Here is a 5686-nt window from a genome sequence, read left to right as displayed (position 1 = left end):
CCCCCGGACCCCTTACACACCAGCACTGGAGCCCTGGTGCTGAAACACGCTGCCTGGACAGTAGCGTGTTTCAGCATCAGGGCAAGTGGACAACCATAGAGATGCTGTGGCAGCCGCCAGAGCATCTCCATGGAGGACCCAGCCTCTGGTTGCCTCAGGGACTGCTTTGCTTTTTTAAACTTCAATTTTTTTAGACCCCTGGATATTCAGGGGTCTAATTTTCTCCCCGCACTGAAAGTTTGCAATGCGGGGAATGCTTTTTTGTTCCTGCATGTGCCCGTTGCCCTGCCTCAAAGGGGTTTGAGGCGGGGCAAGAAGCATGTGCGTGCTCATGTGGACACACCCATAGAGTGCAGCTGGGTAGCAGCACTTCATCCTCTCTCCACTGTTTCTTCAGGTGGGATCCAGCACCACTTGAAGACAGAGAGAGAGAGAGAGAGAGAGAGAGATCCAAAGATGATCTGCACCTTCATCCCCATTTTTACCAGAACCTTTAAATTGTGCTCCCTTACTATCAAAACTTTCAAATCACCTATGCTCTGGAGCCTGCTGCTCTTTGTTCTTCTCCTCTTCTGCATCCCTTCTCCTGAATTCAGTAGCAGGGAAAAGGAGAGGTCAAGTGGTAATGGCACATGGCCCCTGGGCTCTGTGAAAGAAAGAGCTGAGCATCCCTGATGTTGCCATTCATCAAATCCATTTGACTGCTGTTGATTTCAAGAGAGGGGGATGAGGGAGGTGAAGAGCAAACAGCAGCAAGCTCCAGAGCTGCTTGAAAGCAGGGACTTGGGGTAGACCAGTGTTGAGTTCATAGAACTCACAGCATGGACAGAGCTCCCAACAGGACATGCTGGTAAGCTCTGAGAGCTCACTGCACAAGCAGCACAGAGCCAAAACCCTACTGGAATTTATTCCTGTGTCCAGCCAGTGGCTTCTACCAGAAGCATATAAGATAAGAAGAGGGTGGGTGAAATAAATAATGATTCTTTTATTTTGGGTGTCACCATATGTTTGGGAAATAACAAATAAAGTACCCATATTTATTAAAGGAATATGTAATTTTATTCTATATACTATCTAATAGAATAGTTAATTCTATTCTTTTTAAATTATATATATGTATTATTTAATTTATATCTATATAAATTATATTTAATTTATTTTAATTAATTATTTAATTTATATCTATATAAGTTATTTTAAATTATATATATATGTATATGTATGTAATAAAGGAAAAAATATTCATGCAACATCAGGCCCATTAGTCTGACCTCAGTACTGTAAAGGAAAGAATAATTAAACAGAAGGAAATAAACAGACAATGGGATAAAATGAATCATGTCTTAACGAAAAGAAGACTGTTCCAGACTAACTTGATGTATCTTTGGTAAGATTAATTTTTTTCTAGGCAAGGAAATGCAGTAGATCTTATTTATCTGGACTCCAGTGAAGCACTTTGATATAGTACCTTATAGGAAATCATTTTTAGTTAATGAAAATGAAGATTAATAGAAAAATGGTAAGTTGGAAGTGAGAAAATGGCTTGAGAGAGGTTATTTTAAAAAATAATTTTTTCAAGGGTAAGTCTTCAAGGGAACTCATCTGTTAAATATTATTAATTGTGACCTTGACACAAGAAGTGGGAATATGGTGATTAAATTAAGAATTTCTGTAGGGAGGAACTAGGTTTTTTAAAGTTAGGGTCTGGGAGCAGTGACCAGTACTGCAAGTGTGGCTGTACCTGCCTGTTCCTAGCCCCACCTTACACTAAGGCAGGCAGACCATGCCACAGAAACGGCAGACAGAAACATTTTTAAAGTCTCTCCTCCCTTTCCTTTCCTGTTCAACAGTACCTTACCTCCTCTCCTATTCTCCATTCTCACTCTCTACTTAAGCTTCTGGGTGCAGCAAGGGAGACCTGACTGACATTGCTGCTATCCCGGTTGCTGGGATCAGTGGTGGTGGTGGTGAGAAGGTTTCTAATTGTTAAGCCTGCTCTTGGGCTGATGGGGAGTACCTGGGGTGACTGGGCAGGCATGGAAACTTGCTCATCACCACTAGCCCAGCTCTCTATACAATCAATTTGGAGTGGATATGGAGCAGCTTTAGAGCTCCCTCTGCTTCCAGGTTATCCAGGGGCAAAAGCAGCAGCAGGTGAAGGGAGGAGGAGAATGGAAGAGGAAAGGAGGTACCACTGAGCACAGAACAAGGGATGGGGTACCAAGAGGGGCTTCTTACTAGTGCTGTGTGAAATTTCAGCAGCTGTTTCATTTCAGAGCCTTTTTAGCCCGCTTCAGTGTCTGAAACACCAAATCCAAAATGAAATGGAAGGCTCCAAAACATCTCTGAAACAAAATGAAACAATCTAAAGCATTTCAGAAAATGTTGGAAATTTTCAGTTTTGGAGCTGGGCTTGTAGGGGAACAGAAATGCAGAAGAGGGAGGGGGAAGAGGGGGTGGGGAAGGACTGCTCTGATATTGACATCTGTATCTGACCAGTGTCTGTGATGTGTCCCTGAGGTCCCTTCCAATCCCAGTGGTCTGGGGGAGGGATGGAGAAACAGCATATAAGTCTCTCCGTGAAGCCTTTCTGTCCCTTTTGTGAGCTGTCTCTCTGGAAGCAACAGTGTGTGAAAGGTACTGTGGCTGCCTGCAGTGACTGGCTTCCTAGTCAGTCTCCTGCTAGTCTCTCTTTTTGGAAAGGATTGGATACACCTTTCCAATATATTACAGATACAAGATATATTAAGCAGATAGAAGAAGATATAGTAAATAGAAGGTATAGTAAACTAAGCAGATAGAAGAAGAAGATATAGTAAACACATAGATACAGGCGACCCTCACCATTCATGAGGGATACATTCCTGTGATCCCCGCAAATGGCAAAATTCATGAATAGGGCACTGAGTTAATGAACACAGTGCCCCCGGTGGCTGCAAGGGGTGGGCACAGCTCTGGCAGCAATGGTGGGAGTGCAGCAGTGGGAATCCAACAGCAGAAGCCCGGTGGCAGCAAGCACGGAGCTCCCAAGGAGCTCCGGTAAGTGTTTAAAGTGTATTTTAAATGCAGGTTCAGGATTCACGAATATTTGAAACTATGAATGCTGAACCCGCAAATACCAAGGGTTTCCTATATAGCCAAATAATCAGATAGAAGAAGATACGGTAAACACATAGATATAGTCAAATAATCAGAGAAAAGAAGAAGATATATAGTAAACAGATAGAAGATGGTAGTACCCTCCCTGTTTGAAGCATGCAGGGAGTACTTGAGGAAGGAGCTGTGCAAAGCAGGTCTGCAGGTGGCCTTACACTTCACCACAGACTTCTGGAGCAGCCAGGGTGGAGATCATGCCTACCTCTCCTTCACAGGGCACTAGTGTGATCAGTCAGGCCATCAGTGAGCTATCCTTCAATCTGAAGTGATGGATGAGTCCCACATGGCAATGGAGAACATGGGGGCCATGAACCACATGGTGCATGGGTGCCTCACTGGGGACGTGATCTTACCCACAGGTTCATGGTCATCGACAACCAGGCCAACATGGTCAAGGCGGTCTGTGATGCCAATTTTGTTGGCATCCACCGTGTGGCACACAAGTTCCACCTCATAGTCAGAGATGCCTTGGAGGGGGACAGGGCTGCCGGTAATGGCACCATTACTACTACAACCAACCAGCTCATTTAAAAATGCAGGAAGGTGGCGGGCTACTTCTACTAGAGCATTAAGGGAGGCAAGATGCTAAAGGACTAAGAGGCAGAGCTGAGCATTCCGCAGCACAAAATCATGCAGAATGTGGAGACTTGCTGAAACTCTACATTCCTGATGCACGAAAGGCTGGTCAAGCAACAGATTGGGATCAGCAGCCCCCTTAACAAAAAAGTGTGGGATACCATCTCCCAGATCTTGGTGGTCCTCAAACCATTCCTTGAGACCACCGAGAGCCTCAGCACTGGCGTTACCCTCCTTAGGCAGGTGATCCCCATAGTGAGGGAGCTTCAGAATGAAATGAAGAAGTTCCAGGGGATAGGTGTTCCTGCCTGGGGCAAGCTGTTGTTACCAGTGCTGCAAGCACTGGTGATGTGGCTGAAGGAGGGCATCAAGAAATCCATTCCAGTCCAATATGGTCCACATGCTGGCAGGCAAGTGTGACCCGAGGGTGAAGTGGAGTGTCTGTGGCAGCAAAATCCTGGATCACTGGATGGAGGTGCTTGTGAACAGGGTCAGGGAGGCAGAAAGGCAAAGGCAGGGGGTTGTGGAAGAGGGGGATCCACTTTCCTGTGCTAGCACTCCATCCACCAGCCAGTCTCCTCCTCTACCACAGGCACTGCCAATGTGGGCCTAGGGCGTGGCTTCCATGTTAGCATCCAGAAGCACCGGACCACAGCATCAGGCAGGTAGTGCTGAGGCCTTGGTGGCTACCTATCTTGCTGAGGACAAGAAGCCACTGCTCTGTGACCCCTTGGCCTACTGGGCAAGCCGCATCCAGATGTGGCAGGATCTTCCACAGTTGCCCTGGGAACACCTGTCCTGTCCACCAACCAGTGTTCTGAGTGACAGGGTGTTCAGCATTGCTGGGGATTTTGTGACACCCCACCACACCTCCTTGGATCCTGGTTTGATGGAGCATCTGGTGTTCCTCAAGGTGACCCTCCCACTGCTGGAGTTCCCTAAGCTCCACATGCAGACAAAGTGAGTGCCACCCTCCTCACTCCATCCACACCTATTTCCTTTTTAAAAAGTTTTTAAAAACCATTTAATGCCCCATTCTCAGAGATAGAGGTGGCACTCAGTGTATCACCAGCCAGCAAGGGAAGAACATGTCCCTGCTGAGCTTCTGTGCCAGGATGAACTTGGAGATATAGGCTGGGGCTCTGCACCAGGTCCTGGGCATGACCTAAAACTGCACCCTGACAGTGTTGGGAGGCCTGGTGGGACTGCTGGTGGTGCAGCAGCCCCCAAGAAATACCAGAACTGCAAATCTCCCTGGTAAAAGGAGGGTAGGAGGTGCCTTATAACCTTTAGCCACCACACACTCCCACAGTCCTGGCTAGGGAAATCCCAGACCTGTAAGATCTTTGAGAGGCCTGAGGCTTACTGGTTGCAGTCGAGTTATGAGGCTTCAGGTGAGCTTAGCTTCCTGGAATGCCATCTGTGAGGCATGGGCCGCAGTTTTAGGGGAGGTACAGAGCTGTGGAATGGATGCATGTCACCCCTAGACTTCAGGGGCCTAAATGGGCAGCCTCCCACCTGGAAAACATCTGAATCAATTTTCCATCAAGGCATGGAAGGTGAAAGAGGGGCGGGCGGTTGGCCCAGAAACAGGTAGGGAGGCTGAGATCTCACCTGCACTGGGAAGGCCCCCTGCTCTTCCTGGATGGAATGAATAGTGAGGAAGTCAGAGGCTGGCGTGTAATGCAGGCAAGAAAGCCAGTCAGTGAAAATGTAAATTATGGTTTGTAAATTCCCTTTAAGGATCAGGCCTGAGAGATTGGAGACAGAGTGGCTTTTTGTGAGAAATGTGACCACACAGGTAGTTGGGTATTCTTGTCTGTAATAGACTGGAATACTATGTTGGCAGGTCTTGTATTTCTTGTCATGGCATAGTCTGAGGCCATTCAGTGTGTTTTGGGCTGTAGGAAGTTGGCTTCTGGTGATGAGGTTAGAAAGGTGATAAGGCTAGGGA

Source organism: Gavialis gangeticus, unplaced genomic scaffold, assembly GCF_001723915.1.
Source record: "Gavialis gangeticus isolate Ggan-Ray unplaced genomic scaffold, GavGan_comp1, whole genome shotgun sequence".
Taxonomy (NCBI): Eukaryota; Metazoa; Chordata; order Crocodylia; family Gavialidae; genus Gavialis; species Gavialis gangeticus.
The sequence above is the reverse complement of the archived record's forward strand: the minus strand, read 5'-3'. Positions refer to the sequence as shown.